Source organism: Schistocerca gregaria, chromosome 2 (genome assembly GCF_023897955.1).
Source record: "Schistocerca gregaria isolate iqSchGreg1 chromosome 2, iqSchGreg1.2, whole genome shotgun sequence".
NCBI lineage: Eukaryota > Metazoa > Arthropoda > Insecta > Orthoptera > Acrididae > Schistocerca > Schistocerca gregaria.
This window is the reverse complement of record NC_064921.1, coordinates 887379209-887393710: the sequence shown is the minus strand read 5'-3', so window position 1 is coordinate 887393710 and position 14502 is coordinate 887379209. Positions and strand designations below refer to the sequence as shown.

Sequence of the window (14502 nt, the reverse complement as noted above, 5' to 3'; positions counted from 1 at the left end):
ACGGCTGCATTGAACTATGCACGATTACTACAGGCAATACGCACAGAAGTTCGCCGGAACTTACTTCGACGGATGGACCTCCTACAGCGTGTGGAATACCTCAACCTTCACGTGGGGACTAAGATGATCCACATGGCCCAGCTCCTACCGATATCGACAGCAATGGCACACAGACTGCAAGCAGCGTTTGGATATTACCTTACCGCCGGACACCTATCCAAAGTCCGCTACGAAACACTCACCCTCCCTCCGTGTGATGGCGGACTGGGACTTATAAATGTACGAGTGAGAGCTACAGCGCTATACTTGTGCACAATAATGAAATTGTGGATCCACAAAGGTGCTTCCCTTACGGGACATCTGTTAGAGGAATTGCTGCCGGCGTCTCTTCTGCCACCTGTCACGGTTGCGCACATTACACCCTCACTCTCGCACCTCTCTGCTTTTCACTCCCAAGGCGAGAGACGTTTACAGACTGCTGCTAAGGTCCATCCCTCGCAATGTGATTGAGAGGAAGAGCCCTACGACCCTGTGGCCCGCAGTGTGGAGAGCGGTCCAGAAGCCGTTCCTTCCCACGCGGGTACGAGCCGCGTGGTACCAGGTGGTGAAAGGGAAGGTTGTAACACGACAAAGGCTGCACGCTATTGGGATGACGGATTCCCCCCTTTGTTCACGTTGCCACCTCGTGGATACTGACGAACACCGTTTAACATGTGGATCGGCGTTAGAGGTATGGCTGCTAGTGCAGAAGATCCTCGCCTGCTACCTACGAATCGCGCCTCGCACAAATGAGCCACGGCTCCTCCTTTGTCCAGATGATACTTCCCACCTGCGAAGACTCACGCTCTCACATGGTTTAAGGGCATGTCCATATACTACCTCTTTCGAGATGATGAGAAGATGGTGCTTGATTACTGGCAATTTCTCCAGGACAGTCATAGCACACTTGAGTGTACACCCCGATACCGACAACTATTTGCGAACTATTTGCGCGGTGTCTTCGATAACCCCCCTCACAGTTGGAGAGTACCGGGCAGAGGACGACCGTCTTCATGGGGCTGCACACGCTGCGAAATGTTGTACCAATTGGGAACATGGAATCTGTACGCAGATGGGCCATGCACATGGCATGGCGTGCGGGATTTGGTTACATTTTTCTTTCTTTATTATCTATCATCACACTATTAGTTTCAAATTCTATTTCACAGTTTAGAAGGAACTCTTGTTCTGTTGTCTCTACGGACGTACATTCCAATTTTGTTTGTCGTAACTGAAAGACGCCTTTTTCCATACAAAAAATGAAAATAAAAGAAATATAGGAAGTAAAAAAATCAGAAAACAAAAACAAAAAGGTTGGCATAGAAAATAATAAAAAGAAAAAAAAGATGGTAGAAAAAAAACAAAGTAGGTAGAGCAAAAAAAAAATTGTAGAGCACTTGCCCCCTAAAGGCAAAGGTCCTGAGTTCGAGTCTCGGCCAGGCACAAAGTTTTAATCTGCCAGGAAATTTCAAGCTTGTCATTTCTGAGGGTTATTCTTATCTATCCGTCTTCCATTCGGCCATTTCCTATCAATTAATTTGCATGCCTATTCATGATGATTCTGTGATGGTGTTACACACTGTCAGGAATAATGGAGGAGGATAAGTGTATCAATTTGAGGTAAGGGAGTCAGTCGAAAGTTATAAACGAAAATCGTTCTCATACCTCTGACAGTGTATATGTGTCGGCACTGTTGTCGCTAAGACTAAAGGGTATGCAACTCTCGGAGGTGGTAGTGTCCACCAAAACAATAAAAAATGACTATTAAACTTAGACTCTAAAATGCATATCTTAAGAGCTATTGGTGGTGTCCATCTTCGCTACAGTGAAACGCATTTCTTTTACCGAACAAGTGCCCATAGCTTTTACGGCACCTATTTGAGATCCAATATTTACTGGACCTTTCTTTTCTTGTTTTAATCCCTACTCTCACCTCTGCAAGCTGCCTAGTCTACAGTCTTCGTTCAACATCATCGGCACATGTACTCCATTGTCAGAGGTATGAGAACTTATAATTTCCGACTCTGTCTTTTTCGAACCTGGATCTCTTACCTCATATTGAAAAAATTCCACCTTTTACATCATCCCAATAGGTTTGTAGCATCATTACGGAATCATTCTGGAGCCCCGCCTACCTACTACCGATTACAACAGTAACTATTAATACCTCTACTCTTCGGGGTGGGGTGAGGTGCCTCCATTCTTCAAGTTGTATTGATGATGCTCGCCACGAATTCATTGAATTTCTCTCCTGTCTCATTTGTTCATCTCAGAGTCGCACTTGTACCCAACTTCATCATTTATTTATTGGATGTATTCCAATCTTTGTCTCCCCCTACAGTTTTTACGCCCTATGGTTCCCTCAAGCGCTACGCAAGCTATTCTTTGGTGTCTTAACATATGTTCTGCCATCCTGTCTCTTATTCTTGTCAACATTTCCCCCATATTCCTCTCCTCGTTTGTTTTGTCTTACCTATCTATTTTTCTTTCTGCAAGTACCTACATCGTATTTATTCACTAGCCGACCTCTGGTACCCTTAATCACCTGTAAGACAGTTGCAGCCAACTAATAGGATAGTCAGTAGCATAGTCACGTGGCTTTCAGAGAAAAGGTTAACGCTTAACTGAAAAAAACGCAGTGCATACAGTTTTTGACAGGGGAATCTTGTTACGGCTAAATTTTATTATCTCAATGTGGTCAAACAGTCCATGAAATCGACTCTTTTAAATTCTTAGGACTGAAGAGTAGAAGGAAGGCTTTCTTGGAAGTATCAAGTTCAAAACATTGTCCGAAACTGAATGCTGCTATCTTCACTATAACTATGACCTCCCTCTTCTGACTCTCAGACGAAAAAGCTAGTTAACTTGGCACTCTTTCATTCTATTTTCTTGCATGGTGTTATATTTTGGGGTAACTCTATGTACTCACCAACAATATCCATAGCCCATAAAAGAGCTGTCAGACTCATCTTCTGTGTAAGTTGACGAACTTCGTATACGTCTTTGTCCAAGTGTCTCGAAATCCTAATCTGCCTTCCCTGTACAGATATTATGACAATGTTGGCTCGTTCAGAAGAAACTGCAACATTCGTTCAGTGAAAATTAGACGGAAAAGCGACCTCCACTGGGGTAACACTTCAGTAAGCACTGTACAAAAGGCTGTGAACTATACACTTCATTTTAGTAGGCTTCCAGTAGAAATGTAACATTTGTGTGACCAACGTCACGTATCCACATCCAGGTTCAGAATTTCGAACATCTTGCACCATGTAACACTTTGCGACGCTTTTAATAGGGGGACAAACCCTATAAATGTGAAGGAGTGCCAATGAGTAGTCTAATGAACACACATAATGGATTAGGAGTAAACCGAAGAAAGATGGAAGTAATAAGGAGTGCCATCAATGATATTAGCGATGAACTTAAAATCAAAATTGGGGATGATGAAGTGAAGGATTTCTGCTACTTTGGGAACAAAACACTACATGACAGACGAAGTAAGTAGGGCGTAAGAGAAAGAAAGAAAAGAACAGGCAAAGAAGGGATTCCTGTCCAAAAGAACGTTAGTTACAATTAATGTGCAGCTATTCACGGAGCTCCATTACGATGCGCCAGAGCCATACGCCGAACGCGATAGTGTTCCCTTATAACCTCCCCCTCACTTATCGACCTTAATGACAGTAAAAATTAAACCACGTGTACCTAATGGAAATTTGGGAAAAGCAATCGTCACCGAAGTCAATCTGTCGGTAAAGAGGGAGGAAAGGCTTACATCTAAATGAAAGGAAAAATGCAAATGAAACTAGTGGAAATTAATTTTGAAAAGGAGTACAGTTAATAAAGAAAGTAAATGTGCGGTCGTTACGTTAACAGTTAACTGGCGTTAGTTAGATATTTGAGATTTGGGGAAAATTACGGTCGCCAGTCCTATGAACAACTACTATAATAACTGAAAAAGAAAGGTTATTGCACATATAATTAGCATTAAAAGCCTGGCAACTGAAGATTGACACATGTTGTGTGAAAACTGAATGTTTGTCAGAAGTAATAAATTTCGCTACACCCTGACTTAATTTAGCAGAAGAATTAATAAAACCGGAAAATTGAAAGTTAATTTAGTGACTGAAATTAATACTGAGCTTTGTTTATGAGGCACTACGAAATTCACAAAAATAAGGTTAGTCTTGGGCTACCTCAACAATCATTTCAAAAGCTACTTGAACCTACGCAATTTAGAAATAAGAGATTTAACTTTGAACCTGCATTAAATGATTCTGAAAAATTAACAATAGGAAAATTTAGTACGTACCAATCTGAGCTGCAGACACAGGTAGGCTAAAATATGGTAACAAAACTCGCACTCTTAATTTGTGCTTGTGTAAGCTAAATATTGTAGCCAGCTATGAATACTTTAACTGAACTTTGAAATTAAGACAGTGAAATGGAATGACATTACTTTAATGCTGGCGTTTGAATTTCAACGACACTCAGGTTCATTCCGGAAAAGGAGGGGACCTTGCTTGGTAATGCAATCGGACAATGAGCAACAAATGTTCATGCTACGTTGCTGTAATTTTAGTTATGAAAATGGAACAGTTTGAAAAGCTGAGGTCTGCCATACAGTTCTAAAACTTCACGTGGCTCCAGTCTTCCTTGTTGGTTGATTGAAGGTTTGAAGTCGTCGACCGGGGAGGTGGCGACAGTCACTCATTGTCGGTCGTCGCTGTTGCAGAAGCTGGATGCTGGCGCGCCTTCTTCTCGACACGGTCACCAGGCAAAACGGTCTCTTGATGTGCGCCAGCTAATGCTTCCCGTCCGCGACACCGTGTCTGAAATATCATAGCAAGTCGAGCGCAATTACATGCTGCCAAACCCCGAAAGCGCGGCAGCTTGCTCCACCGCCCTACTCCAGGCCAGCCTGACTCTCCCTGCCTGCATTCCATTCGGCAGAGTTAACACTACCAAAGATCCTAAACACTTTGGTTCTCCACACGACCTATATATATATATATATATATATATATATATATATATATATATATATATAGTAAACCAATTACAATACATAAAGACACAGAAATGTCATATCTTCAGGCAACAAAATAAGGAAAAAAATTTATAGTACAATAGATGGAAATAGGAGGATATGCATTTCTGGCGTTACACCCTCTTCGTAATGCCACGTGGCCGTCCGGAGTCCAGTGCTCTTGCGACCTTCTAATGACCAGTGCTGCCAGCAGTCACGTTCGGTGGCTAGATTCCTGCCGAGTTTTCTGCAATATCGCAAAAGGATCACCCAGCTTCCCGTAGCCCTATTACACGACCTTGTTCAAATAATGAGGTGTTGATAGTGGCTTCTTTATTGCCTCAAAGGCATTCTTGACTAACATCTTCTCACCCTGTTCAATCTTAGAGGTAACTAATGCTCACGACCGTTACAGCGTGTATTTAAAACAAAACTGATTTCTATCCTGATAGTGGCGTTACTGGCGCCAGTTTTCATTTATATCGCTCAGCTCCTCCTTGGTACTATGTCTGCTTCCGTCAAGTAGGAAAGAAGCAACACATCTAAGTTATCAAGATTTTTCTGTTAAAATTAAAAATATGAAATGCACAGCAAACATTCATTGCTTTCAAAGTAAATGTTGGAACATATTAAACAAAAAGGAAAAGACAAAGACAAAAAAAAAAAAAGATTTGACTCTGGAGTATATCCAAGAATCAGTGCAGAATATACGTACAGTGAGCCTATTTTTATTTTGTGTTATTTCCTTTCTACCTATTGAGGAAAGGCAAGCAGTGGCCAATACTCCCTGGTCTTTGGTTTACAAATCAGAAGGAATGCAAAGTAATATGACGATGAAATTGCGATGGTGATGATGGGGGCTCCTGGAATTTAACGAATTTGAGTGAGGAACGTACTGGAAACTGCCTTATATAAAAAAAAAAAAAAGTTTGTGAAATGTAAGTGGGAGAAGGAACCGTGAGTTGGGATATAGGTTCAAATGGCTCTGAGCACTATGGGACTTAACATCTGAGGTCATCAGTCCCCTAGAACTTTGAGCTACTTACACCTAACTAACCTAAGGACATCACTTACATCACTGGACTCGCATTCGGGAGGACGACGGTTCAATCCCGCGTCCACCCATCCTGATTTGTGTTTTCCGTGATTTCCCTAAATCGCTCCAGGCAAAGGCCGGGATGGTTCCTTTCAAAGGGCACGGCCGACTTCCTTCTCCGTCCTTCCCTCATCCGATGAAACCGATGACCTCGCTGTCTGGTCTCCTTCCCCAAACAACCCAACCCCAACCATCACATACATCCATGCCCGAGGCAGGATTCCAACCTGCAACCGTATCAGTCGCGCGGTTCCGGACTGAAGCGCCCAGAAACGCTCGGCCACAGCGGTCGGCCTTGGATATAGGAATTGTTAGATTCCATATAGAATTGGCCTTCATTTGGGATGGGAAAGATGAGGTAGTTCACAGTTGATAGAATGGGTAGATCTCTGTGTTCGCTCATAGTTTGGGAGGGGATGGCGTATGGTATTGTTTGGAGAACGATATGGAGAGTTAAGCGAGGAAAGGAAGATGGGATAGGATGATTTAATTACGGCTTTAGGCCAAGGCAGTCAAGGATGATAGATACAATGGACGCTGGGGCTCGACATAAGGTATACTGTAGGTTAGACGAAGATGTTATGGGTATATGAAGAGATGACAGAGTTTTATCGGCGGATACAGGATACGGTTGAGAGCTAAAACAAACCGGGGTAATAATAATAATTCTGATAATAAATGAGTCTTTTAGATCAGGCATTTTTCCAGATTGCCTAAGGCAAGCAAGAGTTGTTCCCGTATCAAAGAAAATTAATACAGAAACTCTTAAAAACCAGAAGTTAGTTTTCCTACACCCATCACTTTCAAAAGTAGTATAATCAATTATTAACCCTCCCGGTCACGAATTATTTTATTGCTGAATAAAAAAATCATGGCCAGTTCTTCGAATTAAATTATGGTTTTTCAGATGCATAAAATATTACGAGGTGCCCCGCAAGGAGGGATACAACGCGTCCCGAAACGAGGACATTGTGTTCAAGTCGCAAAGCCAAAGTATTTTATGAAGCATTTGCGTAACGATTGGAATTCACGATGTCCAGTGTTTTATGGCGCTACACGATAAGTTCGTTTATTTGGATAAAAACGCATGGGGCCTGAAGATGGCAAAATGAGTTGCCGGAACTGGTTGTTTTCAGAATAAAAGAAAATATCTTAAAATATACGGCTGTTGGTGAAGTTTATTGACATTGAAAAATGCATTTCATGTCAATTTCGAGGTGGGCACAAAGCCTTATAGATTTTTTTAGCGCCTGCATGTTGGCTATAAACCGTCGAAAATGGCTGTCGAAAATCGTGCTCGGTTTCAAAAGCAGCTAACTGCATTTTGCCTTAGGGTACTAAGCCCGTTAATTGCCCGAAAGGCGTGGATGTAGTCCTTCCAGGTGCGCATGCAAAGCACGTGAACAGACATCAGACTTACCAATCTGGGTATTCAAAGCAACCTTTCAGTCTGTTACTCTTAGAATGGGTATTTTTCTTATTGAGCTTTCCGTTGGCTGCGCTGAAACGAATTCGTACGCAACAATAACATTTTCGGTGCCAATGCATTGTCATTGGTATGGGACAAGTGTTTCATGTTTATCTCAGTGTCACTTATCATCCAGTTAGCAGGCTTTGCGTTTAGGCTACTCAGCTTACAAAATCCCGTATGATATAAAATGTCTGATATTTTTTATTTAATAAAATTGCAGCCAAATAGCCATACAGAGTTACTTTGCTCAACATTTTACATTTTTGCATATTCATTTATAGATTTCACTCTTTTACCGCACAGTTCTATGTGATACCGTTCACAGGCTTCGTTACATAGTTCACATACACATGTTGTGGTTGGGTCGTGATAAGTTTTGTTTTTACAGATTAGATGATGAAAGCCGTGAATAGCAAGTCTAGTTAGAAAGAATGAGATTAGCTCCATTATTGTCCTCATGTACAAAATTATCGCCAGGATCATCGCACAGATCGTCTGTTTCAGATGAATTAAGGAACTCTATAACTTCTTCTTCTGTAAATGGCCTTCGTCTGTCTTGGTCTCGGGCCAACGTCAAATCTCCATAAGATGACTAAAAAGACAGCGAAATAGTGTCCTACATTTCTATGCTATTACAACTTTACAATCATAATGACCTCATTTGGAGGCATGTATAAAGTTATAAATATGATACTTACCTTTCGTTCTGAAAGACATCTTACTTTTCACCTTCAAGAATGCACTTTTCTACGCACAAATAAATTGTTTTACCGAAACTGAGACGATATTAATCGGCTGATTGGAGGTTCAAAGATTACTGGGAGGCGTCCATGTGACCGTGCACATTCAGTTTTGTTTTGTGCTACCGGAGATTGACAGGAGATGCCGACACTGTTCTCAAATAAACTCTCTGCTTGTGATAATATGGGACAAAAATCACAAATGCTAAAATTTAACGAATTTTAATATATTAAGCATTTATTTGGTATGTCCTTATACGAAGACGCCATGACCGAAGGGGTAAAAGACTAATGAGTTGCTCCAATAAATACAACCTCGATGAAGCCCAGTTTGACTTCTAAGGCAGCAGGAGTTAGTTACAATACTGGCCATGACAGTTTACAAAAATTATAGTTGAAGCTTTCGACAAATCATATTTATGATCTGTCCAATGATTTGGACACGGTTGATTATAAAATTTAACTAAATAAACTAGAAGTACTAGTGATAAGGGTCATAATCATACTTGAAAACAGGGTGCAAAAGGTAGAGATAGTCAACACTTCAGACGCTGCCAACATTTTAGTGAAACATTCACTAGATTCCAAAAATATCAGATGTAACTAAGGGCAGCAATGAAACCAGTTCTCTTCTTAATTCACTGCCTAGCAAAGATAAAGAAGCACCTAAATGATATGGTCGGATTTCAATATAATTTCGGGAAAAGCATCACATGTTTATTAATTACGATGATGGGCACAGAGATGCAGTGTAATTTTATGAGATAGCTTTATCAGCGACTGACAGAGTTTGGAAGGGGCGTCGTTGTGGGGCTCCATTTATCCATCTGGTCGAATTTTACAATATCCAGATTTGGGGATCCTTCGGATGTGGCAGTGGCCGAATGTTGGACTGTATGGGAACGTAAAGGCAGGGATACTCACTCGTCCAGGTCCCGTTCGGCGGCGTCAGTCCACTGCAAGCGAGGATCGTTATTTTGTGCACCGAGAACATTGTCACCGGCTCACATCTGCGCCCGACAACTGAAAACAAGTAATGGACTACCTGCAACTTTTCCGCGCCATTGTTCGGAGACTAGCAGTAGCCGCGCTAGGGAATTACAGACTTCGGCTACTGTTAACAGCACAACAAAAACTGCTACGTTTGGTGTGGCGCCATGACAGCTATGAATCGCCTGTCTGCACTACCCTGCACAACGGTCGCCGGCGAATATAGCGGCGACGTTGGGAGATGTCATGTTCTTCCAGTGTTATGGAGAGGCACAGCGATGTTATTCCTAGCTTCCTGGTGTGGGGAGCCATCGGGAACTCTGACAGCACAATGGTACGTCACACACTTCCCGCGCGCTCATATGTTGCCTCTCACGCGAAAGTATCTCGGTGCCATTTTTCAGCAGGATGACGATCGTCCACACATGGCACTTTCTCTATGAACTCTCTATGTGATATTGACGTTCTCGTGGACAACCCCCAGATCTGTTGCATCCCCCCCCCCCCCCCGCCCCGTTAGCTCGGACGTCAACTCTATTCCAGGACATTTGGACCAGTTGCAACAGCTGTGCGCCCGCCCAGGAGAGGTTATACAGAATATATATGACACTCTTCCCATCCCAACCGAATCAGTGCATGCAGCCATGTTTCAAGGCCTTACCGGTAAGTGGGCTTATACTGCCAAGTTCTCTCAGAGTTAGACTCGATTTTGTAATTACTAAAATAATATCACTTCCCCTCTCGACTTGTGAAGTTTCATTTCACTTCGTCCTCCCGTTCTGGGTGCTTCACGTTTCGTTGTCAGGCAGTATATAGCGTGTTTTTGCAAGAGCGTGCAAAAATGTTATAGGACATAGAGAATGCTGCACTGAACAATTTGAGTTAGGGAACGTGGGGACAGAGAAACCAGCGTAGGGAGATATGGAAGTAAACTTGTCTACTGCTTTGTCTAGCATTACCCTTTTTCAGCTTATTTACTTCTAACGTGGGTACAAGTTTACACTTACTGCGTTGGTTATTTACATGCACATTCTTTATTTCCTGCAAGGAAACAAGGAGGGCGAACCTGATTGTCAGGAAGTCATGACGCACGTTTTGTTTACATAAGGTGGAGCTGTTGTATCTTGCCAGCCGCTATGAGCCGAGCGGTTATAGGCGCTTCAGCCCGGAACCGCGCTGCTGATACGGTCGCAGGTTCGAATCCTGCCTCGGGCATGGATGTGTGTGATGTCCTTAGGTTAGTTAGGTTTAAGTAGTCCTAAGTCTAGGAGACTGATGACCTCAGATGTTAAGTCCCATAGTGCTTACAGCCACTTGAACCATTTTGTTGTAGCGTATTTACACTGTATCATGAAATAAAGTGCTACCAATCAATGACAGACCCATTCATTACTCAGTGTTATTTAGAGACGTACAGTACAATATGAGGGGCAGCACCGGTTCTGTACTTCGTGGTCGCTGGATTGGAAGGGGAGGCCTGCGATGTCGTTGACCAGAATCGCCTTGATTATTTCCTATGATGATGTCTAAAATTACTTGTGTATGAGACCCCAGTGGATACGGACATTTAATTAGTTACCAGAATTGTAGGTGCCTGTGATGTGATTCGAAACACACCAGGAATATTTTACAATGAGCGTCATAATCTTGTTCGCCGATGTCATGCTTGCATTGAGGGTGATGGCCATCAGTTTCAGCACATTTTGTAAGATACGGTACAAATGGTACGTTCATTATGTCATTTTGTGTATCGAAAAGAGTGACGAGATTAAATGAAGATTGTATAATTATTTTTCGTATTATTAAGCCAACTTCTTTCCAGTATACACAAACATAAGAGCTTTGTTCTCTAGGTATAGCCGAAAGAGGCAGTGGATTTGTCAAGTCACTGGCCCGATTCGGGGAGACGGAAACGGGTGCACTGTTTGCCCATCCCGATGGTGATTTTTCGTAGTTTTCTAAAATGGTTTCGGACAAACGCCGGTGCTACGGTCGCAGGTTCGAATCCTGCCTCGGGCATGGATGTGTGTGATGTCCTTAGGTTAGTTAGGTTTAAGTAGTTCTAAGTTCTAGGGGACTAATGACCACAGCAGTTGAGTCCCATAGTGCTCAGAGCCATTTTTGAACAAACGCCGGAATGGTTCCTTCAATGACGTCAGTGCCAACAACTTGCCCTGTTCTTATCTCATTAAACACGTAGGTATATTCATATGTCTGCATGTATGCGTTCCTTGTGTTAAGCTAACAGAGCCTATATCTTTGTAAAATTTTTGTATTTATGGGGATCCACACCCTCCAGATGCTTAATAAACGTAAACAAGACCCGTAGTAGGCTGTTACGTGATTTTTATTTAATCGTGCTGTTAGCTAATTTCGACGCATGTGTAAAATGAACCGCAGCAGAATAAATTAGTCGTACTAAATTGACTTTCAATGTTTCCAAAAAAATGTTCAAATGCAGTTCCCCGTGTCTTCAATAACATACATATTTTCAACAGTGGCGACGTTTAATTAGATTAAACATATTAAGCACTTATTTTTACAAGAGGATTATATCGAAGGAATATTGAAAAATTACTTATCTGAGGATAGGGGTTTTCCGATAGGTCAAATGTCTTACTTTGGAAACTACACAAATGAAACACAGAGTCATGTACACATTAATTACTAGGAAATTTTGGTTTCAAGTGCAAATAATTGCCTGCATATTTGCTCAACAACTTCATGGCAAACACTCATGGTAACAATGACCAACAATGACCAAATCAGTGACTGACTTGCCTGGCCCTATTAGCACCATACCGGCCTTTATGTGAAAGTGAAACAATACATTCTTTCACTTACATTATTAGAATTCATACTTCCACGAAATTATAATCAGAAATTGTGTTTCACAAAACTTGACTGTGCCAATAAGTTTTTCAATAAAGAAATTAACGTTCGATGTTATGTTTTTATAGAAAACTTCGTAAAGTATGAAATTGAAACAAATACTTTTAAAATGTTGCAGATCTCTACTCAGTTCATTAATTATCTTGATTGCCAACATTTATGCCGGTTTCAGCTCTGACATTACTTTTTTTTGATACAAGATTCTTTGTACATTACGCTATGCACTACTAATCAGTCTCAATTTTTCCATACTGTCTTTCTGGAACATTCTAAACGATAATTTCACACAAAAAATAACTGTATTGCATAAGTGAATTACTCGTCTCATGAATTTGAAAATTTTGTTTTAACTGAATAGAAATGCGTAATTTCATTTTATTCAGATTTGTAATTTTGTTAATGAAATGGTCCCTTCAGCTTCAATAAGCAGACCACTTTCAATCGTTTCTACTAATATTGAATAATGAATCAAAAATGTGAAAGGAATAATCACAAATATAATCATAAGACAATATAACTGTCAATAAAGTGTGTCTAATAACACACTGAAAACCATGTGTCACATATTCCCATACGAAGTCTAAGGCTGTTACATCACACTGCTCATCTAACATTCGCATAGGCGATGACGAGACGGACATCTAGTACTTGTAGATAATTACCTTGTGGTGTATTCCCCATGAACTATATAAGTTTCCCGACATAATGGGTAAAGTTCTGATGGCAGCACCATAAATCGAAACCCACTCGTCCTGCCAACAGCCAGCGAACAGGAAGACCGCGCAGGCATTTAAGAGTGCAGCTTTGATGTCTCACAATGCTGTAACTAAGAAAGGAGTGCCGTTGGTCGTAAACAGCTGGTGAAAGTAATTCTGTGTGGCGTTTGACACGGTGTGTCGGTTCCCTTCAGGCGACTGAATATCTGTTTGAGATGCGTAATGCATCGATGGCCTTGGAACTGATTGAGTAGAATCTCATTTTCTCCTGAATAGCCCTTTGAATATGGAAAACAAAGGCAAAAAGAACAAACATTTAATTGGAAAATAGAGGCTACGCTTTCAAAAACGCTTCGTGTCAGTACTAAATCGACTCCTGCTGAAAGGACAGTTGTTCATAACGGTTTCCGACTACATTCTGAATGTAAGAGACATAACTCTACTCGGACAGGAGTGCCTGTAATGTACCGGTCACTAAACAGAGCGTAATGAGGCACTGCGCCTTTTGCCAAGTCCTGTCGCGGCAATTATCTGATACAGCTGTTACTAATGCACTCGGCGTAGTAAACTGTGACCAAGGGATGGGAAAAACTGACCTGTTGAAATAGAAACCTGTATTTTATTTCTGAGTAGCAGGTATATTTCGGTATTTGTTTGGTCTATGGTTTAGCAGGTTTTTACATGTTTTGCTAGTAACCGAGAAAAAAACCAGCATATCAGTTTGCGACAGTAGCAGTGCTAAAATGTTTCGTTCTTAAATAGAACTTTTTTAAAAACGAGTAATGTTTCTTCGTAAAATTTTCTTTGCTCTGAAACCCTGGGCTATAATATAAAATAAGATAAGCGAACAGCGTTGTTTTAAAAGCAACATCAGCTGTTAGTAACCAGCAACAAACACGTCACATAGGAATTGGTACAGCATTTCTGAGACAATAACGTATCTGTTGTCCCGTGACATGGCCTATTAAAGGATATGCGAGTACGTGCAGCTTATAAGACGTGGCCTGTACAGTGACTCAGAAACACTAGTTAATAACTACCCCTTGAGTTGCATTGGCCGTGTGGTTCGAAGATAACAGCATACATGCAGACTAGTTGTTAATATCCCTGTTCGTCAGAGCCAACACCACGGTAAAATTGTTATGTTTAGGAAGCGGGAAAAGCAGTTACCCTGGAACTTCTGAACGCCATTAACGTGCGTCAACGAAGCTATTCGGACACTCAGTTGTTCTGCAGAGGTCGTATGCAGAGGACTAACGGACAGTGCGAACGTTAACATTCAATGAGGTAGTTTGCTGTGTACAGCTGAAGTAACTATGGGCCGCAGAGGAAAAAAGAGCACATTCGGAGAGCGGCAGCTAGTTTTTTTTTATCATGCCAAAAAGTTACAAATAAAGAAAAGTACAGTTTCCGATATAATAATAAGATGCCATCAGGAAGGTAGGATATACAGTCTACCGCATACGGGACGCCCAAGAAAGTTTTCTGTTCGGTACGAGAGTTATATCACCAGAAAAACAAAAATTGACCGC

At 41.5% G+C, this 14502-nt stretch overlaps 1 protein-coding gene across 1 annotated transcript in view; it reads left to right on the top strand.

Annotated features, from left to right (window-relative positions):
• LOC126335318 (esterase FE4-like) overlaps positions 1 to 14502 on the top strand; it is a 299162-nt gene that overhangs the window by 52708 nt on the left and 231952 nt on the right. The window lies entirely within an intron of this gene.